General features: G+C 42.2%; 1 protein-coding gene and 2 long non-coding RNA genes across 5 annotated transcripts in view; 1 reads left to right on the top strand and 2 right to left on the bottom strand.

The window, feature by feature from the left end:
* USP10 (ubiquitin specific peptidase 10) overlaps window positions 1-24,278 on the bottom strand; it is a 78,523-nt gene that overhangs the window by 46,850 nt on the left and 7,395 nt on the right. The gene's annotated exons all lie outside the window — the stretch shown is intronic.
* LOC134738521 (uncharacterized) lies at window positions 1,771-24,240 on the top strand. Its single transcript, XR_010124257.1, has 3 exons — window positions 1,771-1,847; window positions 1,980-2,101; window positions 22,761-24,240. It is a non-coding gene; the product is annotated as an uncharacterized LOC134738521 (long non-coding RNA).
* On the bottom strand, window positions 9,527-19,599 carry LOC129015066 (uncharacterized). Its single transcript, XR_010124256.1, has 4 exons — window positions 18,634-19,599; window positions 15,508-15,609; window positions 14,938-15,265; window positions 9,527-12,013 (listed from the first exon to the last, which is right to left on the bottom strand). It is a non-coding gene; the product is annotated as an uncharacterized LOC129015066 (long non-coding RNA).

The following is a 24,278-nucleotide window of genomic DNA, read 5'->3' as shown; positions in this document are numbered from 1 at the left end:
CAATGGAGAAGCAATGATTCATTCATTTAATCAATAATTATTTAGAACCTACTAAATGCCCACGTATGATCAGCACTGGGTATAAAAATGGTAAGCAGAGTGTAGTTCCTCTGTTCTAATGGAACTGAACAGTCTAGTAGCTTGCAGGGAAATTTACAAGCCAAGTGATTCAAAAATAACCAGTAACTAAATATTACATAAATGAATAATACTCATTATTATTGTAAATGTGAATAAATGGCCACTAAATGTAATACCCTACTGGTAAGAACGCAGAGAAAACATTTCCGGAGAGCTCTTTGACAACATCTACCAAAACTATAAATATACATTAAGAACAAAAAAGTTTTCATATAATATTTACACATACTTGCAAAAGTCAACAAAGAAATTATGTATTGACGGTAACAGTGAAAATAAACAGAGCCTCAAAATGGTTCAGAAATGATCTTCTGAAATGCTGTCACTGAAAGGTTACACCTTCTTCTCATCACCAACATTGGGAAAAGATGATATGAATTTCACTAAGAAACCCTCAAAGCAATGGAAGGGAAAATTCTATAGGCTAAAAGGAAGCAGAAAAAATTAGCACAGACTATCACAAAAAAAAGAGCTATCAGAGATCATGAAAGTGTTCGTGGAAATTAATTACTAATTTTAAATCACTAAATTAAAAAACTCGACAGAACGTCTTAATAGCAAAATCAACAAGGCTATGGAAGGCAATGGGGCAACATTTTTGAAAGTTTCGAGAAAAAAGGATTTTGTTCCTAGAATGCCTGAGTATTTTTTCATAGAATTCTATAAATTACTTTTCAAGTGCAAAAGAGAAAGAACACTCTTTCTGTCACATACACCTTTTTCTTGGGAGGGAAGGAAACTGCTTAAGAATTCCAGAAAATGAATTCGAGAAATACAAGAATGATAAAGAAGTAAAATACAAGAAACATACAGCAGCTGTGAAGTTGAATGCAAATATTAAGAATAAATAAACTAAAATCATGCTGTTTTGTTTAATATCAATAGTAGAAACGTGGCTACTCTGTGCACACTGCCTATGGGGTAGCCCTGCTCTGCAACAAGCAGTTAAAGAAAAAAAAAAAAAAATTAGAGGCCGGGAGCCGTGGCTCACACCTGTAATCCCAGCACTTTGGGAGGCTGAGGTGGGCGGATCGTGAGGTCAGGAGATCGAGACCATCCTGGCTAACATGGTGAAACCCCGTCTCTACTAAAAATACAACAAATTAGCCAGGCGTGGTGGCGTGCACCTGTAGTCCCAGCTACTCAGGAGGCTGATGCAGGAGAATCGCTTGAACCTGGGAGGTGGAGGTTGCAGCAAGCCGAGACTGAGCCACTGCACTCCAGCCTGGGGACAGAGACAGACTCCGTCTCAAAAAAAAAAAAAAAAAAGGTAGAAATGCTATATATTAAAAGTTATCCATTTTATCTTACGACTAACAAGAAAGGCCTTTTACTTCAGAATGTGGGGAAGATACCTAAGGATAAGAAATCAGAATGTTCTGCAGGATTATCAGGTATTTTCTTTAGGACGGTTTTCTTCCTAGACAACGGAAAATAAACATTTTATGTTTATTTAAATCATACTTCTAAGCACACTTTCTTATTTGAGTTCATATACAGCCTAAAGTTTTTAGAGCTGGTCAATCCAGTAAGAAAACTACAAATCCCAATGATTTGATAAAAATCTTGGCAGCAGAGGAGAGGAGGAGAAAACAAGATTCCAAGCCACTAACACACACTTCCTGTTTCAAACGCAGACACCAAGTGGCTTCAGCATGAGTCAGCGGCAAACGCCCTCAAGTCATGAGCTGGAATGCTCAGAAACGGTTCAGTGAATTTTTTTTCTCCTATTATTTTCAAATTTATTAGTTTACTTAATTATTTTTAAAGTATCTGAGAAAATTTGTTATAGATTTTAAGTGTGTTATTATAACTTCATGTCAATAATTTCTCCACAGATATGTACCTTCAATCAAATTACAAAATTAACTGAGGGAAAATGAGGAAGAACTTTAGGAACTGACAGCGAGAGATCTTCAAAATACTATTAAAAGAAGAAAGCACTCTCGGTGTAAAAAAGGTAGGAAAATAGAGTATTTATCTGTGTTGCTATATAATGACATATTTGTGTTTGTTAATAATATAGATATTTGTGTCTGCATAAAGAGACACTGGAAAGATCAACAAGAAAAAATGTGGCCCTTCACCTTCGGGGCAGTAGCACTGAGTGGATGCAGACAGGATGCAGACAGGAGTGGAGGGGATTTCCTAGCACGTCTTTTGGAGGGTTTTTTTTTGGGGGAACTACATACTTTATTCAAAACATTAATCATAAAAAGTAAACACAACAGAAATCACCTTACAACTCTTCAAATACACCCATTTTGCACAGACATAATTTCATAAGCATGTTTCAAGATCGCACTGACAACAGCTTAGGACTTGATGAAAACATGTCACGCAAAAAATACACCATAAGTAACTGCTGATTACCAACTATGCAACACTGAACTATCATTTAACACTTGACAAATGGCTAGCCACAGCTGTTTTGAACTCCAACTTAATTTCCTTAATACTGGCCCACATAGCTCAATAACTCCATCAAAATACACGTGAATCACAATTTAATCCTTAAATGCATGAGCTTTTAAAAGTGAGCAGTTACACTTCACGAATATTTAAAACCTGTCCTTTCAATTTTATAACTGAAATAACAAAGGAACCGGCTAAGAAGTCAGTGCCAAGGGTTTAAGAGCAACTCTGCAAGGCGTTCAGCCTCCCAGGGAACCTTGATTACAATTTCCATCTCCTGTACAATGAGTATTCCCCATATGCTCATGACAGATAAACTACATGTATCTTTTTCCTATGTGTCAATACATATATAACTCATACTCAAGCAGGAATTCTGATACAACCCAATAACCACATATAAAGGAATTCCCTATTTGGGGAGTTAACTATCAAATGTCAGTAAAAGACAAGCCATTGATATCACAAGCTAGGGAAATCCTAAGAATAAAATGGAATTTCTTAGAATTGCAATGCACATTTTGAAAAATGATAAATATTTCTTTCTTGGCAAAGTAAGTTGGCATGGTAACCATTCAAACATGGATTATGAATGATGTAATAAAATAATCCATATAAATGTGAAGGTTAAGACATCATTTTCGTATTTAACAAAATCATATGCATCATTCAAAGCAGTACAATGAAGAAGCATTTATTATCAACACTATTCCAAAAGACAAAGTGTTGCTTGGCCAGACACGGTGGCTCACGCTTGTAATCTCGTCACTTCCGGAAGCCGAGGCGAGCAGATCACTTGACTTCAGGAGTTCAAGACCAGCCTAGCCAAAATGGTGAAACCCACCTCTACTAAAAATACAAAAATTAGCCGGGCATGGTGGTGGGTGCCTGTAATCCCAGCTACTTGGAAAGCTGATGCAGAAGAATTACGTGAACCTGGAAGGCGGAGGCTGCAGTGAGCCAAGATCGTGCCACTATACTCCAGCCTGAATGACAGAGGAAGACTCTGTCTCAAAAAAAAAAAAAAAAAAGAGGTGTTGCTTATAAAACAGAATATGACAACTTTATTGGGAGGAAAAAAGGTAATTTTTTGATATGCTGATAAAACTACAAAAGGGAAAATGGCCAAATATTTATTCAATAGCAAATACCAGTGAGTGGACATAAATTATAATTTTGATAAAACTACAAAAGGAGGCCAGGCGTGGTGGCTCACGCCTGTAATCCCAGCACTTTGGGAGGCCGAGGCAGGCGGATCACGAGGTCAGGAGATTGAGACCACCCTGGCTAACACAGTGAAACCCCGTCTCTATTAAAAATACAAAAATTAGCTGGGCGTGGTGGCACATGCTTGTAGTCCCAGCTACTCGGGAGGCTGAGGCAGGGGAATCGCTTGACCCCGGGAGGCAGACGTTGCAGTGAGCCGAGATCGCTCCACTGCACTCCAACCTGGGTAACAGCGAGAAAAAAAAAAAGGAAAAAAGGCCAAATATTTATTCAATATATTTCAATTATTTAATTATTTATTCAATTTATTCAATATATTTATAGCAAATACCAGTGAGTGACAATTATTTAACTAAAATGATATCTGACTAAATGTTGAAGCAAGGCATGTTTGTGACACCAAAAAGTTTATCACAGAAATTCAGGACAGCCAACTGCTATTAAAATGTTCTGGTTTCACCATCTCCTTCTCCAAAAGCCTTCCTAATTTCCAATCAAAAGTTATTTTAGGTGTTTGGTAAAATGAGGAATGTTATCAAAAGAGGGGAGGAGAAACTGCTGTTCAAAGAAGTCAATATCCTGAAAGGCTGTGGGAAACTCCCTGACTACAAAAAGCTAGAGACATGACAACTAAATGCATTTCCTGACCGTAGACCGGATCCAGTGCTGGAAGGGAAAATTCTAGAAAGGACATTATATGGTCAACTCCCAAAATTAGAATATGGACAGGTTAGAAAAAAGTACTGCATCAATGTAAATTTGTGAAAGTGGTAACGTTTTACTGTGGTTATTTAAGAGAATATGCCTATTCTTAGGAAATACACATTCAAGAATTTAGGAGTAAGTGGCTAGAGTGTATGTAATCTTCCCTGAAATCTCAAAGGGTTCGGAAAAAGATTGTATGTCTGTATATTTGCATTTGTTAGCCCATGTCTGTGTGTCTGTGAGTTTGTGTATCGGTATGAGTGTGTATTTGCAGAGACAGAGAACTCGAGCACACACAAATGATTAAGCAGATGGGTTTAATCTTAACAACAGGTGGATCTGGGTAAAGGACTATCTGAGGGTTCTTTGTACTATTTTTCTTTTTGCAACTTTTCAAGTTTGAAACTATTTCCAAATAAAGAGTTTTTGTTTTTTTTTTTTTTAAGCTAACACTGAAAATTGTGAGGTTATGAGGAAAACCTTTACCCTCTCCTTATGTTTCACTGTTTAGTGTTTTCTCTCCTCTGGAAGATTAACTTATTTCAAAGGCTGTTACATGAGGGGGGAAAATTGTAGGTGTTTGGGTAAAATAAAGATGAAAATAACTCTGTCTGACTTCACAGGATTTACAACCTAGTGGAGAAAGAAATGCCACTGATGACATGAATTAGTTTTGCCCCTAACAGAGCAAGATAAAATACAGAACAATTCAATTCACATGGGAGACTAAAAAGCAGGAGTAAGTTCACTGTTTCTTGTAATTTCAAAGAAAGTGCAGAACCTAGGACATATTGGTGGCTGTCATAAAACTAAAATAAAAGCAGGTACCTGGAGGCCCTGTCAGCCATGCCACACTACAGAAATTGTGACACTGCTGTGGCTAACTCTGCCCTTCCCACAGCTACACCAAATACCATCAGGAAAGACTGGGAAGCCCCCTAAGGTTTCAGCAACCCTGCCAGAGTCAGAACACTGGGGTCAAAAGGAGGTATCAGAAAGCAGTAACAAACGCTCCTTTTCCGCGTCCTGCGGTTGCACAGGAAATGCCCAGGGGCGAGACGGTACAGAAATGCCTGTGATTCGGGGGAGCAAACTACAAGGGCTTTAGGCATTTCTTCCCCTTTTTAGGGGAAGTAAGACTGTGAACTAGAGCAGCTATTTATTCCCCTCCACCACTTCCCCTCATATCCCATCCGGCCTCCATCCCAGGCTTTCAAAACTCTCACTGTTCACATCTTTCCTTTCTGATCCTTTCTCGAGGATGTGGGAAAAAAATATACAAGAAATACTTCAAGAAAAGGGGGGCAAGCCCACACCACAGCAGGGATGGGAACAAAAGACACCTTCCTTCCTGAAGCACAGCCTGTTGGCTAAGCTGGCTCAGTTTACCTTCTGGAGGTGTGCGGAGGCCACTACGGCCCTCAGAGGGCCTGAGTTTAGAAACCCTGGGCAAAGGTTTAGACGAAGTGGGAAAACCAGTGTTCCTGCTAAAGGAAAAACAAAGACCTTGCCCTCAGAAATAAAGACACATTCCTCCATCTCAGCTCAAGCAAGGTGAGAAGGAGGAAAGATGTCTAATGTTCACTTGCACAACCTGCAGGCTACAGCTCTCCGGTGGGAACTGCGGGAAACACCGCTTTCGGCTTCAGGAGACACTGGGGACTATCAGTACAGCATGGCACTAGGGGGCGCTGCAGCACAGCATTCTGAAAGTTTCCTCTCTCTGGAAATTGGAATAAATATGTAGGTTCATCCAAATTAACATTCTCTGCCTTCAAAAGGACTGACAGAAATAGGAGATCAGCCCTGAAGTAAGAACGTAAATACTTTGCTGCTGCATTTGTACCCTGCAGTTTCCGAGGCAGGTGGACAACTATGATCAATCTCTAAGAACAATCTCCCATTCACAGATGCACAGCTAAGCCTCACAGGGGCAAATGGTATAACCAGGTCACAGTCAAATACACAAGAAGCTGAGAAGTATAAAGTATTCTCCCTCTTCTCCTGATCCAAATAAGCCGAATTTGAGGAAACATGAAAAGAGCAATAGACTGTTTTGAGTGATTAATTAAAGCCTTAATCTCATCTACAAAATGAAGGTATGTTGGACCAGACAACTTCTAAAATTCTTCCCATCTCCAAAAGGATCTCTTGGATCTAGAAAGGATTAAGAAACACGGGTTTGAAAATGTCATCAGACAGGCCAGGCATGGTGGCTCACACCTGTAATCCCAGCACTTTGGGGGGCCGAGGCGGGTGGCTCACCTGAGGTCAGGAGTCAGAGAACAGACTGCCAACATGGTGAAACCCTGGCTCTACTAAAAATACAAAAAAAATTAGCCGGGCATGGTGGCAGGTGCCTGTACTCAGCTACTCAGGAGGCTGAGGCAGGAGAATTCCTTGAACCCAGGAGGCAGAGGTTGCAGTGAACGGAAATCGTGCCATTTGCACTCCAGCCGGGGTAACAAGAGCAAAACTCCGTCTCAAAAAAGAAAAAAGAAAAGAAAGAGAAAAAGAAAAAGAAAATGTCATCAGACTAATGCATGCTACAACAGGATGATTTTGAAAACATTATACCAAGTTAAAACCACACACAAAGAGCCATAAATTGTTTCTTCCATTCATATGAAATGCCAAGAATAGGCAAATTACCAGACACAGAAAGATCATGGTTGCCAAGGGCTGGGAGGAGAGGAGAATGGGGGAGCGGGAGGCGGTGACTGCTAATGAACATGAGCTTTCTTTTGGGGATGATGAAATGTTCTAAAATTGACTACGGTGTTAGCTGCAAAACTGTGAATATACTAAAAACCACTGAAATGCATATTTATTTAAATACACAAATTCCACAGCATGTGAATCATATCTCAATAAAGTTTTAAAAAAGGTCAGTACTTGTATCAAAATAAAAATTTTAATTTCTTTACTAAGCTTTATGAATCAAAGCCCAGTAAGTCATGGGTGCTAGCTGATATCTACTGAACAATCATTGTGTGCTTTCAACTTCAGAAGGTGGTGTGGGTGGTTCTGAGGACATCTGGAGATGACACTGTCATCAAATAGTGAATGCACAGCACGAAGTTCGCCAATTCAACAATATGCACTGAGCATCAACTATCCACACTCAACTATGCGAGACTATGAGAGTAAAACTTTGAATACAACACCCACAGGGGTCAGGGCATGGTGACATTTACAGTTTTATTACAGCGCAAGCCAACTGCAAGCTGCACTGAGTGTTACAAATGGCAGAAGCAGACAAAGGAAGAGGGAGGAAGAGAAGTTTTGTTCCCTCACTAATAGGGCTATAGCAAAATTTTGCTTTACTTTCTTGGGGCAAAGAGGTCCTGAGAAGGGAACAAAATAGACAAACTACACAAAGTCACTCTCACAGGCAGCCTCTCTCCTTGAAACTCAAATGTCAAAGTACTGCAATTGAGTGTCCACTTCCCTGTTTGTATATTCTATTTCTGCTATTAAAGTGCTGTCAAAAAGCAATCATTTTGCCTTTCAAAGTATGGTTTTTAACAGGTTGGCTGTATATTAAGTGCTTTCATAGAGGTTCGAGCTAAAATTTCCTTCAGAAATTTTAGATTGAATTCAGATTGAATCTCCAATTAGAAAACATGATTCACTTAACAGAAACCCACTTTTACCAACTTTCCAGTCCTGTGTCTATATTAGAACTGTATTACAAAATGGTCGTTAAATTTTAACTCGCTTTGCTCTTAACTAGTACTAAATAGCAAGGTAATATAGATAGCCCTCATTATTGAATAACTTGCTGTGTAAAATTGCTATTGTATGAAACAGAGAAGATAAATTAGGGAGTAAATTCAGTCAACTTTACCTGGGATAGCCCTAGTAGAAGTTCAAGATTCCACCTACTTTCATATTCATTACAATCACCTTGGTGCTGACCTTAAGAAAAAAAGAAATGGAAGACGAAACCAATAAAAAAGAAACTGTAACAGAAGCAGTTCTGTCTTTGCTGGGGCCAAGGACGAACAAAAGAAGAGGCTGCAAGGGGGCTCAACATCATTCTGGGGAATGACAGAACTGGTGTCTTGATTGTGGAGGTGATTACACAAATGTATACATCTGTTAAAATTCATGGAAATATACACTTTAAATGGGTGAAATTCACTGCACATACGTTATACCTCCATGAAGCTGATTTCTTTAAAGTACAAGAATCGAGTTAGATCCATCTTTGTCTAGCCAGAAGTTAATGCAGTACACTTGGCATAGAGTAGGTGCTCAAAATAGCTTTGTTGAACAAATGAATTCAGGAAGAAGATGAAAAAATCCACACAAATAAAAAGCTCTAAGGATAAGGAATAACTTCTCCATACTACATAGCAATCATTGCGACTTCACAGGTGTCAGGGGGCTGACAGTCTTAACTGTCACTCACTCTGAATGGTTTTTATTCTCATGTTTTTATTATCACCAGAGATGTTCCAGCTAGGAGTACATCTTTCATTCTCAAATATAATCTTCAAATAAATATAATCAAGAAATAACACTTATTTTTAAAGTATAATACTTAAACTTATATTTTAAAATATAAGACTTATTCAACATAAGTGAATTAAGCTTCACAGAACACTTTAAAGGAACACCTATTTTGACCTAGAGAAAAATCATTAACAATTACCATGTGATCCATTTCCCAAGCTAAAGAGAAACCACTTTTCAAAATCTTAAGTTATAAGGGGGAAAAAAGGCCAAAAAAAAAACAACCTTGGATGTGATCAGAAGGTATCGGGGCTGGTCAATCCTTTTAAAATCGACTTTATTCCCCACCCCCCATCTTTGACCCTCAAATAAGACCACCGGTTTCCAGTGTGAAGCGGGCATGCATCCTGTATTTCTTGGTCCCTTCTTTCTGCTCAAACTGTCTTTCTGGGCACATTTCACTAAGAACCACCTGTTTGTACTCAGTTTCACTTTGCTGTCAATGACAGGAACTCATGTCCCTAGGGACAAAAAATTATCTTTTAAAATAAGATAATTTTTATCTTATTTTAAAATAAGATAATTTTTATCTTATTTTAAAATAAGATAATTTATAAGATTTATAATTATCTTATAAAATTAAGACGACTGAGCTGGGCGCAGTGGCTCACACCTGTAATCCCAGCACTTTGGGAGGCCAAGGCGGACGAATCACTTGAGATAGGGAGTTCGAGACTGGCCAACATGGTGAAACTCCATCTCTACTAAAAATAAAAAAATTAGCTGGGCGTGGGGGAGTCTGCCTGTAATCCCAGCTACTCGGGAGGCTAAGACCAGAGAACTGCTTAAACCTGGGAGGTGAAGGTTTCAGTGAGCCAAGATCACACCACTGCACTCCAGCCTGGCCGACAGAGTGAGACTGTCTCAAAAAAAGAAGACTGACAATATCAAATGTTGGTGAGGACACAGAAGAAGCATTCTCATACACTGCTGGTGCAGATAGAAAACGGCATGGCCGCTTTGAGAAAGCCTTGCAGTTTCTTAGAGTAGAATATACGCTTACCACATTTTACCCACAAGAAATGAAAACCTATGTCCACACAGACACTTGTACATGAATGTGAACAGCAGATTCAAACAGTGGGAACAACAAAAATGTCCATCAAGAGGTGAAGAGACAAGCAAACTGTGGGACATCCCCAAAGGAATACTACCCAGTACTGAAAAGGCTGGAACTCAACACTCAACATGGCTAAATCCAAATAGCTGGGTCAGGTGAAGGTAACCAAACAAAAGAGTACAGTTTGTGTAATTCTGCGCCAATGTAATTCTAGAAGAGGCAAACTTTCTTAGCCTATAGTGACAGAAGCAGACCACTAGCTGCCTGGACAATATGGCAGGTGGAGGTTGCAGTGAGCTGAGATCACGCCATTGCACTCCAGCCTGGGCAAAAGAGCGAGACTCCTTCTCAAAAAAAAAAAAAAAAAAAAAAAGTTGTGCATCATCGCCCGGGCGCGGTGGCTCAGGCCTGTAATCCCAGCACTTTGGGACGCCGAGGTGGGAGGATCATGAGGTCAGGAGATCGAGACCGTCCTCGCTAATACGGTGAAACCCCGTCTCTATTAAAAAATACAAAAAATTAGCTGGGTGTGGTGGCAGGCGCCTGTAGTCCTAACTACTCAGGAGGCTGAGGCAGGAGAATGGCGTGAATCCAGGAGGTGGAGCTTGCAGTGAGCCAAGATCGCGCCACTGCACTCCAGCCTGGGCAACACAGCGAGGCTCCATCTCAAAAAAAAAAAAAAAAAAAATTGTGCATCATCTTTTTATTCTGCATCTGTTTTCAATGTAACTGCACTCCACTCCGAAGCCTCTGTCCCATCATTACTCAATCACTTCAGATTATCCTTGTCTGGCTCAACCTTTATTATTGCCGAGCTTCTCGGACCATGTACTCAAACTCCACACAAAGACAATTACTGCCAAAAACAATGAAGCAAAACTATAGTATTTCATTAAACAGAGTGCTACATGGGCAGAAACTTGTAAGTGCCATCTGTTCTACAGGATTTTTCACTTAATAAAATATGCTGGAACCGGACCAACAAAAGGCCAGCTACTGAAGGCCACCTGCCAGGAAGGAAAGCACATCGCTACAGCAGAGCTTCCTTTTAAAGGACATCCAAGAAAAAAGAACCTAGCTACAGAAATGATTTTCCTCTGATTTGCTGGTCGCTGTCAGCAGACTCTTCAAATATCCTAGAAAATCTAGGACTGCCTAATGAGAAGTACTTACATTAGCTGGTAAATAGACTCCTCTCCTTCCAGTGTTAAGATTAAGCACAGAACTTCCCCCTTAATGAGCTGCTTTGTTGTTAATGGAAAGCAAAGTTACTTAGAAGGTTTGGTTGAAGAAGTAAAAAGCTGCAAAATTACTATCTGTTGAAAATAAAAGAATGCAAAAAGAGGTATGCTAGCTAAGGAAGGCGTCCGCTGTTTGTTGTCTCAGTTTAACCTTCACCTAATGATCTGTGGAAACATGCCCTCCGAAGATTTAAATTACGCAAGCAGAGCTTGCTTTACCAGCAAAATCTTAATAATTTGCATTCCACTCTTTAATTACGTATTTAAGTTCGTGGACATGGTCTGAAATCTTTTATTAGAAAACTGTTAACTCCAGACTTCAAAGTCCCCCTTATGGGATCTACATACACTGGAAGAGATGTTTTCCACCCAATCGGCTTCCTATATTCTATTTTCCACATAAAAGCAGGTAACCAATCCGCGGTGGTACTCACCTAGCAGGGGAGCAGCATAAACCATATTGGACAAAGGCCTAAGACAACAGTCGTCGAACCTGGCCACACCTTAGAATCAGAGCATCCTCAGGCCATTCCTGCAATAATTCTGGCTTCAGTGGTCTAGGGTGGAGTCCAGGCCTCATTCAGCATTTTAAACACTTCCTGTGTGATTCTGACTTACAGTTGGGAGTTAGAATCACTGTGTAGGGGCATTCGGATCCAAGAAAAAGCTCCATCACTATAGGCAACTGAGGAGGTGGGAGAAACTAAGCAGAAAACAGGAGGATGAGTGCAGCTACTTCTCCATTCAGTTATGCCTCCCAATTAAAAAAGAAATTATTTTTAATTTGAGATAATTATTCACTATATAAAGTTGATGAACAACATCCAGATGTCTTTAAAATGGGAACTCTTTTAGTGCTTTTAAGGGTTTACTGATCATTAACAACTTAATAAAGGCAAAAACAACAACAACAACAACAACAACAAAACTGGCCGGGCGCGGTGGCTCATGCCCTGTAATCCCAGCACTTTGGGAGTTTAACTTTTCTGTCATATTACTTCTAATTTAGTTGCATTGTAGTTTTTCTTCTGGCCGGGCGTGGTGGCTCACGCCTGTAATCCCAACGCTTTGGGAGGCCAAGGCGGGTGGATCATTTGAGGTCAGGAGTTCGAGACCAGCTTGACCTACATAGTGAAACCCTGTCTCTATTAAAATACAAAAATTAGCTGGGTGCGGTGGCGGGCGCCTGTAATCTCAGCTATTCGGGAGGCTGAGGCAGGACAATCGCTTGAACCCAGGAGGTGGAGGTTGCAGTGAGCTGAGATTGCACCACTGCACTCCAGCCTGGGTGACAGAGAAAGACTCCTTCTCAAAAACAACAATGACAAAACTAAAAGAAGAAAAACTTTTTTTTTTTTTTTTTTGTGAGATAGTCTCGCTCTGTTGCCCAAGCTGGAGTGCAGTGGCGCAATCTCAGTTGCAGGGGCGCAAACTCCCAGGAGTCAGAGGTTGTTTTTGCAACCTCCGACTCCTGGGTTCAAGCAATTCTCCTGCCTCAGCCTCCAAGTAGCTGGTATTACAAGCATGTGCCATGATGCCTGGGCTAATTTTTGTATTTTCAGTAGAGACAGGGTTTCACCATGTTGGCCAGGCTGGTCTTGAACTCCTGACAAGTGATCCACCCGCCTTGGCCTCCCAAAGTGCTGGGATTACAGGCGTGAGCCACCGCACCCGGCCAGAAGAAAAACTATAATGCAACTAAATTAGAAGTAATATGACGGAAAAATTAAACTCCTGCCAAACACAGTGGCCCACACTTGCAATCCCAGCTCCTCAGGAGGCTGAGGTGGGAGGATCCCTTGAGCTAATAACTTTGAGGCTGCAGTGAGCCATGATTGCACCACTGCACTCTATTTTGGGTCACAGAGTACAATCCTGCCTCAATAAAATAAACAAACTCACAAGCAACTCTTCAGAAATGCCTTTTGAACAAAAGACGTTTCTTTTGTAATTAAACTCATCTCTCAGTTGCTTTTAATTCACTGAAATCTAACTTTCACTACCAACACTCCACTTTCTCAAAAATAACCTTCCAATCCAAGATTTTCCCTTCGCAATGTAGTCAAGTCCTCTGAAGCATCCACAACTCTATAAGACAACTAATCTTCCAGTCTCTCTCTCATCATTGTTCTTCCAATCTCTTAGGTAAGAAACTTTGAAAATACCATAAATTATATACCCTTTCCATCACAAATACCCTAAGGTGATCACGAATCCCAAATTTCTGGGACCATCTCAACAAAATATCAAAATGTTCAGAAAAACTGCATTTGGCAAGAATAGCAACTGAATGAATTAAGCACTACAGTAAATTAATCCATACTGAAATCACATACACCTGAGAACCAGAGACTAGGACCTCAATGAATCAAAGACAGTAGAAGCACTTTCCTGAACACACATAACTCAGGAAGATGACTAAGAAGTGATGCAACTCCTCTTCAATTCTACAGTTACTATCCAGCACAGGCCCTGATGACTCCACCTATGCCTGGGTATCTGCAATAACCTAGGTAGTAGCCTCCTCCTATCTACCTAGTAAAATGCTTGGCACCTAAGAGACTCGCAAATGCTGACAGAATGGCTCACAGTCATCAAACAGCTTGTCACCAAGCTAAATCGACATTTATTGAGCACCAATGACATAAAAAGGATATTAAAAAGCAGTTTAAAATGTTTAAGCAATGTGTCCTGCCTTCAAAGAACTGGGGTCACAGAAGGAGGACATACAGCTAGTGTGTACTGAATGTCCATTATGCTCTAGACAATGTTACAGGCATTTAATCAACATATTTCATTTAATCTGCACAAAATTTCTAAAAGGGAGGATTCCTAATCTTTTTTGGGTGGCAGCAGACCTCCTGAGACACTGATATAAGGGAATTAGGCCCACCCCCTAAAGAATGCATGTACACACATTTCTGTCTATGATTTCAGAACTTCACAGACCCTCTGAAGCTCCCGAAGCCCAATACTACCTGCTACTCAAAGTGAGGTCACCAAGCCAGCAGCCTAGGAATTACCTAGGAGCTCAGACAGCGCGCAGGGCCCACCCCAGGTGTACTGAATCTAAATGTGCACATTCACAAGACCCGCAGCCGATTCTCAACGGACTTTTAAGTTTGAGAAGCACTGCTATGCTCTATCTCATGTAATCCCAAGGCTCTACTATGAAGCAAGCACACTGCTATCACAGTGACTGTCCCTATGGCTCTGGACTTCTATTTTAAGTTGCATAACCATTTATCATCCAAATTAGAGGCATATTTCAGAGTGAAAGGATCATTATGATGAATTATGCTGGGATAAGTTTAGACCAGGACATGCGGTCACTCCTCTAATTGTAAGGTGTATATAAAGGTAGAATCTTCACTCTTCAACTTGGTGTAATGGACGTCTCTGCCTACCAACCTTGCCGAAGGTTGCGCACCTAAGATCCCAGTAACTCTGCATTTATTCATTATTCTGCTGATCAGCCTTCATGCAGGCAGCTCCCTCTTCCCCCATGCTCTGAAGAAGTCCTGCTTGTCCTTCAAGGCTCAACGCAGGCATCACCTCCTCAGGAAGTGTTTCTAAACCCGATTTCTGCCAAAGCACTGTTCATATTTCATAGTAATTCTCATTTACCTATGTCTCTGTGAATGAACTGTTATCTCCTTGTGTCAGTCTGTATTTCGTCCACTGAAGCACAACACTGAGAATCTAATAAAGATTTGCTGAATGATGAAGATGAAAAAACTTTAAAAAGTTCAGAGAAACCAATCTTGCCTGAGATTCCACAAACAAAATGGAACAGGATTGGAACCTGAGGCTGACCTCAAGGCACAGACACATTAACAGTTAAGGAACAATAATATTTAAAGAAGACTGTAAGATGCAATCAGATAGTACAGATGATTTGCCAAGGAGAAAGGACAATCTTCCAGTCTGAGGAGTCCAGGAGGAACTGGCATATCTGGAAAAGGAGAGGGGGGAGAGACATTACGCTCATGTGGGACAGTAGCGAACTGGCCAGCTCCCCTTCCTACCCTGTGGGATAGTGGTCACCCAGTTTAGATGTCAACACACCCCCACCCCCAGGCCAGATGGGAGCCCTGCTTAGCATACCACCCTCCTCACCACAGTGCTCTGGTTCAGGGACGACCCAAAGGGCAAGAAGCTCAGGACACTGCCTAGAATTCTGGGATGCACACTCACTCTCTTGGTCAGGTTGGTGTGACGGAGGCTGTGCCCAAATGTGAAGCCTGCAACTGCTGTGGCCACTCCGCCATCGTGGGGGAAACTAGCCCTGGGATAATACTGACATGCAGAATGAAAAGATGAAGAAATGTGAAAAAATGAAAAGAAGCCAGGTCCTCAAAACTGTAACTAAACGGCTGAATTAAACCAACTCTGAAGCCTGATCTACCTCTGGAATTTCTAGTTACATGAGCCACTAAACCTCTAGTTTATGGTGTAAGCCAGTTAGAAAGCTGAGCTCTACTTGTTTGTTTTTTTTAAAAAAGGGAGGGCACCCTAACACATAAATGGGGTAAGCAAAAAAGGAGATAAAACGATAGTTGGGCAACAGTGACCAGAGAATTCATATAAAGTAGTAAGGTCGCCCAGCTGGACTCACTGGCTCATGCCTGTAATCCCAGCACTTTGGGAGCCGGAGACCCTATTCCTTCTCAAGACTAGCTCATTATCCATCTTCATTCTCTGAATTACTACAAAAGAACCTGCCACATGCACCACATAATTCAGCACTTAATTACACATCTTGTAATGTGCCCAGTTGTTTCTTATGCTTTAGCTATCCATTATACACAAAGGTAAGGATGCTTTGGTCAACTTCCTGGATATCTACAGCAGTAGCTGAAATAGTTGGCCTTCACCAAACATAAGCCAGCTTATTGATAAATATTTTATAAATGGGCCAGGAGTGGTGCCTCACGCCTGTAATCCAAGCACTTTGGGAGGCCTAGGCGGGAAGATCACTTGAGGTCAGGAGATCGAGACCAGACTGGCCAATATGGTGAAACCCCATCTCTACTAAAAAATATAAAAAGTAGCTAGGTGTGGCAGTGCATGCCTGTATTTCCAGCTACTCAGGAGGCTGAGGCAGGAGAATCGCTTTAGCACGAGATGCAGAGGTTGCAGTGAACCAAGATTGCGAACTGTACTCCAGCCTGGGCAACAGAGCAAGACTCCATCTCAAAAAAAAAATAAAAAATAAAAAATAAATAATAATAATAATAATAAACAGATCGTTTTAAATATTTTTCAAACATTTCATATGTAGAAGTTGTTTTTGATATTACTTTTAAAATTTTAAAAAATTTGTGTTTTAAATATCCACTAAGTATCTTCTTGATATCCCTTAGCAAAATATATCTCTCCCTTTGCCCCAAAAGTAATCAATGAATTAAGGACGCTCATCTTCCAGTTTACAATCATGTGCTTAATTTGCTCTAGGAAATAAGATAAATTCACAACTAATAACTAAAAATTGGACCAAAAAAACCTGCCAAACATTACCATTTTTAGTATGCATAAACTATAACTTGTGAATACGCTGCAGTCCTTAAAAAACAATGCTGAAGATTAAGTTAAAGCTCTTGAGATCTAAAAAAAAAAAAACAACAATCGCAAAGGAAAATATTTAATGGAAAAACATTCAACAATATAAGAAATGGAAAGCCACGCATGGTGGCGCACATCTGTAGTCCCAGCATTTTGGGAGGCTAAGGAGGGAGGACGGCCTGAGCCTAGGAGTTAGATGCTGCGGTGAGTGAGCTACGATTGTGCCACTCACTCCAGCCTGGATGACAGAGCCAGACCCCATCTCTAAAAAAGAGGAAGAAGTGGGAAAAACATTTTACTAAACAAGTATCATTCCACATTTTAAGGAAGAAAATACTATATACCATGAACACACCACAACGAGCTGGCTCCCGCCAGCCACCCACCTCCCGCCACCCTAAGGCCTGCCCCTCCTCTAGGCACTGTTCAAGCCCTCCAAGCTTCTCAACTGGGTCTCTGCAACAATCTACCTCCGCCTCTGTGCTCACCCCTCACCCTCCAAACTGCATGTGGCCACCACAGAGCTGTCTCTCAACTGAACCTTACTATTCTGGTGCCCAGGAAAAGCCTTTCTAGTCTCCCAGAACTTTTCAGGCTAACAGGCTCTAGCAGAGCCTACAAGACGCACCCATCCACCTTCCCAGACAACCCCCAGCACTGCAGCCCCGACAACTCTCCACATCCCGAATGCACTTCGGCGACATGGCACACGCCAGGTCTTTCTGCTTTGGGCGCCCTTCTCTTGGGCCCCTGCTGGCCTGGCTGACTCTGCACACTATAGAACTCAGTTCCAAAAGCTCATCTTTGTGAGCTATTTTCCTCACAAACATGAGCCAAGGTGTCCCCGGGGACTCTCCTGTGACGGTTTCTCTAATTCTGGATCCTAACCGTTGATTCTCTAGCTTCTTTCCCACACTAGACTGTGGGCTTCTGAATATGTTCACTGTGGTATGTCTTTCACGAATGTGTTTGTTAATAAATGTTTACAGAGCACTCACCACATTCTAGCACTAGGGGCCCTAGCAGTGAACAAAGCAAACAAAAACCCCTGCCCTCACGGAGCTTATATTGGGGGAGGACAAGAGAGTGAACCAGACACATATGTCAGGATACCGGGTATGTAGGGTATTAGGTGTGAAGTGCTCTGGAGAGGGAGCAAGGAGACAGGGTGACAAGTGTGAAGGAGGGCGCAATTTTAAAGGTGGGTAAAGTGGGACTAAGAAAATGGGCCAGGCACAGAGACTCACTGAAAGTAGGGGAGCAAACCACAGGGACAGAGGGGGCGAGCCTGTCTACAGACAGAGGGTCTCGGGGAGAGACAATGCGTTCTCCTCCATTTCGGTACCAACAATGCCTGGCACATAGCTGAGCTCAATAAATAACTAGTGGGTGAATGGTGGCTTTGGCTGAGATATCTAAGGTTACAAAGGTGGGGAAAGATAAACTAACTGCGGCAAACCAGCCGAAAAGCTCTTTCCATGTTCACTGGTGACACATAATTGGGCCCCGTACTGGAAAGGTTGGCTGCTCCATGGTTCTTGGATTTGGGGGACAGCTGCATTTGCTCTAAGCAGGCCTGCAAAGATCACTGGCATGCCCACTAACAGTCCTGGAAGAGCTTTAGTACACGGAGCCCCCACAGCCAAGCACTTGCTGGTAACTCTGGTGAAGGCATTCTCTCTGCACTGCTAAGCGTCCTATGATCTCCAGACTACACTTGCTGCGAAAGAGACCAAAGAATAAAACAAAATAACTTACATGTGACGTGCGGGTCAGTCGCCTGGATTCAAGAAACTACACAAGAGAGATAAAGAGAGCACTGAAGAACCTGAAGAGCAGCTTAGGGGTCACTCACGCATTCTAAATGCAGAAATGACAATCAATGTGATACTTTGGGAAGCAGCCACCTCTTCTTCATCAGCTCTCATTCCTATTTCTATAGAAGGCAAATCTGTCCCTTGTGGTCTTGCGTGCTGTGGTCCTGAACTTCATGCCTAGAACTATTATAGAAACACCAAAAACAACCATAAGCAGTCCTGAAAACAGTGAATGACAACCAGCTGTTCTCTGTTTGCTTCAACTGGTCCCTGCCAATTAACCGATCCAACAGACAAACACTTGAGTGCCCACTGTGCTAGGCAGTGGGGACAGTGGGGGAGCCAGACCACACTAGACTCAAGAAAGCCTTCCTGACCTGACAGAGCAGCCAGGCCGGCGGCTGCTTCCAGCTCATCCATGTGGTGTTCGCCTCTGCATAAGGCACAGTCTCCCCAGGCAGAGCCATGTCTTCCTTCCGCTACTCTCAGGACAGGACCACACGGGCCTCTGTACACAGCTGAGTGCCTCCCGAGGAAGGACAGGGCATCTACAGAATCAAAGTATAAGGGCCCTCAAAGCCTGCCGTGCACACAAAATACTGCGATTTCTTTCCCTTCTCACAGAAAAGAGATCAACTGATGAATATGCTAACTTAAGTCTATGTTTCCACCCAAAAGCAGCAAGGGCAACGAAGCACAGCTGCAAGGTGTTTCTGTCCACCTTAAAAAGCAAAAGCCACTGGGCGCGGTGGCTCACGCCTGTAATCCCAGCACATTGAGAGTCTCAGGCAGGCGGATCACTTGAGGTCAAGAGTTCAAGACCAGCCTGGCCAACATGGTGAAACCCCATCTCTGCTAAAAATACAAAAATTAGCCAGCCATGGTGGCACGCACCTGTAATCCCAGCTACTCAGGAGGCTGAGGCCAGAGAATCGCTTGAGCCCAGGAGGCAGAGGTTGCAGTGAGCTGAGATCTTGCCACTGCCTGGGTGACAGAACAAGACTCCATCTCAGACAAAAAAAAAAAAAAAAAAAAAAGCTAGCCCTTTCTCACGCCTAAAACTGTAGTTATAGATGGAAGAAAAGTTTCTGCTGCTGGCACCTTAGAATACATTGTTGTGGCACAGAAGAGCAAAGAGGTAAGAAGCAAGAGAGAACCAAGTGTAATTATTTCAGCACCAGTTTGGGAAAAACTAGAGACTAGAATTTCCTCACCTGACGAATCCATGAGCAACAACAGCAAAAGGAAGCAGGAACTCCTGATGGTAAATTGGCTTAATGCTATGCACACATCCTCAGAGATGTTGACAACCAGGCTTCAGGATGAATTATAAAGTTCCAATTCTCTGGGACATCAGATGCTCACAGTTAAACTGAGCTGTGGGGGAGTGTGCTGATCCCATGCTGTCCACAAGGGTCCTATTTCAAGATGTGGGGTGCACAGCAACAGCCAGAGCAGATCTTAAGGCTTTGGGGAACACATGTGTACTTATATTTTTAAAAACAAGTTTTTTGCAACTTATAAATCCCAACACGGGCCCTGGCACAGAGCAAGTGCTGGGTAAATGCTTGTTTAAAAGGTATAATCACGTACTTAATGAATGCCAAACCAAACTGAAATCTCGTTCTGAAGACACAACATGACAGCTCTTCAAAGTGGCAAAATGTCAGGTTTCTCATCTGCTCAGAACTGTTCCACAATTCCACTCAGCGCTAAAATAAGTGAGTATCACATTCACAGTGAGGGGCACAATTCATATTTTTGTTGTTGTTCACACCTAACCTAGACTGGAGATGTAACACTGTCCAAAATACGATTTTGTTATTGCTATTCATGGGAAAGTGCTCAACAAGTTAAAATGAAAAAAGCTGTACACAAACCCATGCAGACGATCTGCAACCTGAGCCTGGCTGAGACGGCCTGGGGACCTGCTCACAGGGATCCTTACTCAGTGTCTCTGGGTGGCACCCAGGGTGCCAGGTGATTCTGGTATTAGAAGAGGGCACTCAAGGATCACAACCCTAAAAACGCTGTTAAATCCAATGATTCCAAATTTCTAAAGTTTACTACCAAAAGTACTACAGGAAACATTTAAAATAAGGTAACAAGTCACCTAAGTTTTTCTTAATATTTTCCTTATTTTCTACGAATATAATCAAGGGACAGATGCTTGTTTTTAAAGGTGCCTCCCCCTCAAAATAAAGTGAATATGTCCCTAAATGACCTTCCCTAACTACTCTATCCAATTATCACTGAGGACACTGAAGGGCTACTTGCCTCACATTAATCTGTCTCAGAAGTTCCCAAAAGAAATGCCCTACTTCTTTCCCCTCAAAGTTATGAGGCTTAAGATGCCAAAGTGAGCAGAGAGTAGAGTCCCAGCTATGGAGGAGAGCCTAAAGAATCAAATCCCTGACAACTCTCGAAGCATCTAAGTAAGACCCCTGCACAATCATCTCAACCCAGCAATCTTTTTTTTTTTTTTTTCCGAGATGGAGTCTTGCTCTGTTGCCCAGGCTAGAGTGCAGTGGCACAGTCTGGTTCACTGCAACCTCTGCCTCCCGGGTTCAAGCGATTCTCCTGCCTAAGCCTCTCAAGTAGCTGGGATTACAGACATGCGCCACCACGCCCGGCTAATTTTTGTATTTTTAGTAGAGATGGGGTTTCAGCATGTTGGCCAGGTCTCAAACTCCTTACCTCAAGCGATCCGCCTACTTCGGTCTCCCAAAGTGCTGGGATTACAGGCATGAGCCTCGCACCCAGCCTCAACCAGCAATCTTAACAGAGTGTTGCTACCAACTTAACTCAGTCCTGAGCTTGGATTATCAAGTTATTTATCTCTCCTCTCCAGACTCCCGGCTAACCACTTCACCCTACACACCATTTCAGCCACGAATTTATCTGTTTCCCAAACAAGCTGCAGGCTTTGAGACCGTTCCTTTGCACATTCTCCTCCACACGCCCTTGTCCGTGTGCTTCTCTGCCTGGAAAACTCCAGCTCAAATGTCACCATTCTAGAAGAGACGTCTTCCCAGCTTTTCCCAGTCTCCTCCTTTTTTGAAACACCTTATACCTAACTCCTGAGTCATGCAACTTCTCTCCACCTCCACTGCACCCTCCAAGTCAAAAGTCCAAGGACCCTGCCCTAAATTATCTCCTTACTGCCAATGCGACCCCGTGAGTCTATTCTTCACTGGGCAGAGTACGATCCCAAACGGCAATGTGATTATGAGGTTCCATGGTCAAATGTTCTATCACCCCCTCTTCCACACTTTTCTCAGAATAAAGTCAGTAACATCTAACAAAGGCTGCAAGGTTGGATGGTGTGTCTGTCCCTCCCCTCCAGCTCTGTGCCCAAGACACACAGGTCCTTGCTGAGTTCTCCGAAGTGCTCCAAATTCCCTCCAGCCAAAGGTCCACCGCACATGCTGTCCCCACTGTCTCATGCTATAAACGTGTCACTTCCACGGGAACCGTTCTCTGACTTCAGATTGTGTTCCCCTCCTTTGGGAAACATCTCTCAGTTTGGAGCGACATGTACGTAACTGTGATTATCTGATTAGCAAGCTGTCTTCCTCAGGACCCATAAACTCCGTGAGAGAAACAATGCCTGTTTTCGCGCATCACTCCCTCCTCAGTGCCTGGTACACAGCAGCCACTCTGTAACTATTTGCTGAATGAATGAACAAACGAATGAATGAATGTTCTTGACTATGTTGTTCACACTTCTGTTACAGGAATAACCACCCTAAAATTGGATGCACCCAGCCATTAGCCTGTTTCTCTCCCTCGCTACCCAGCGAACCTCTAAAGCACAGGAATTCTCTCTTCAGCTCTATACTCCTAACGTCCAGCCACCAAAATCTCTGAACAATCACAAAAGATATAAAGTCCTTCATATGTGGTTCTGAAAAAAGTGTCTAGTATTCTGCAAATTAATTCTAAACAAAATAGTAAACCACACTTGGAAGCCCTGATTTTGCATTTTATTACAAGTCAGAAGTAGTTAAATGTGGTTATCTCTCACGAGTGGGACCTGAATTGGTGTTTTGTTTTTTGCCATTGCAGTACTCTGATGAAACAAAGTGACAGAAGACAAAAACATGATTTTGAAGAAGATGGAGAAAAATTCACGTTAATTACCCAGTTTCTCATTATTCCCTAGGGCAGGTGACTTACCAATCCCCAACTAATAAAAAGTTTGTCCTCTCATAAATCTAGTGCAAAGGCAATGGATGAACAAGAATCTGAATGTGAATCAGACCTCCTTTTCTGTTTTCTGAGACCGAGTTTCACTCTTTCGTCCAGGCTGGAGTGAAGTGGCGTGATCTCGGCTCACAGCAACCTCTGCCCCCACGGGTACAAGCTATTCTCCTGCCTCAGCCTTCCGAGCAGCTGGGATTAAAGGTGCCCGCCACCACACCCGGCTAATTTTTGTACTTTTAGCAGAGATGGGGTTTTACCATGTTGGCCAGGATAGTCTCAAACTCCTGACCTCAGGTGATCCACCCACCTCGGCCTCCCAAAGTGCTGGGATTACAGGCGTGAGCCACTACGCCCAGCCCAGACCTCCTTCTACAATATGAACACCGGACAGCATGACTGCTATGAAGGGGGTGGAAGTCTTCAAAATATTTCTTTTCTTTTCTTTTTTGACATAACAGTCTCGCTCTGTCACCCAAGCTGAAGTGCAGTGGCACAATCTCGACTCACTACAATCGCCACCTCCCAGGTTCAAGCGATCCTCCCACCTCAACCTCCAAAGTAACTGGGACTACAGGAGAGTACCACCATGCCCAGTGAATTTTTGTATTTTTTGTAGAGAAAGAGTTTTGCTATGTTGTCCAGGCTGGTCTCAAACTCCTGAGCTTGAGTGATTCGCCTGCCTCAGCCTCCCAAAGTGCTGGGATTACAGGCGTGAGTCACTGCACCTGGCCCAAAATATTTCTTAAGAAAAAAACAATTGTTTGGACAACATGTTATAAGTTGTGACAGCATTTCCACAATCCCCCGCACACTGGATCCTGATAAGCCACTTTAATCTCCAGAATATCTGCTTCATTCCCTGGCAAAATTAGGTACACCTAAGAAAACTGACTTCAGTAGATGTTTTCAATAATTTTGAAAACAAGGTTTGCTCAATGAAGTTCAGTTCAGTGACTAGATAGAACAGACCATATTATGAAACAACGGAACAACAACAAAATACTCCAATGGAAAAAACCATAGAAGACACACACCAAACTGACGATTAAGGATCAGAGAGGAAGGGAATGACTTCTACTTTTCACTTTAAATAAGTCTGTGCTGTTTTCGTGTCTTAAAAATAGCATGTCTTTATACTAGAAAATAAAATAAATGACTTTATTAAAACATACCCCACACAAACTTTAGTGAATAGTAATATATTATAGTAACAAATTTTGTAATTAGTAACATTAAAGTTTTTAAACGCGCATTTCATTCATTCATTCTGTAAATGTTTAAGGAGGAACTACTAAGGGGAAGTCACAGTGTGAAAGATTATGCCTTCATCAGTCTCTTCCAGAAAACCAGTTTGGCAAAGTAGAAAAAGCAAAGGTTTTA

The sequence above is a fragment of the Pongo pygmaeus genome, chromosome 18, assembly GCF_028885625.2.
Source record: "Pongo pygmaeus isolate AG05252 chromosome 18, NHGRI_mPonPyg2-v2.0_pri, whole genome shotgun sequence".
Classification (NCBI taxonomy): domain Eukaryota; kingdom Metazoa; phylum Chordata; class Mammalia; order Primates; family Hominidae; genus Pongo; species Pongo pygmaeus.
This window is presented reverse-complemented; position numbering and strand designations above follow the sequence as displayed.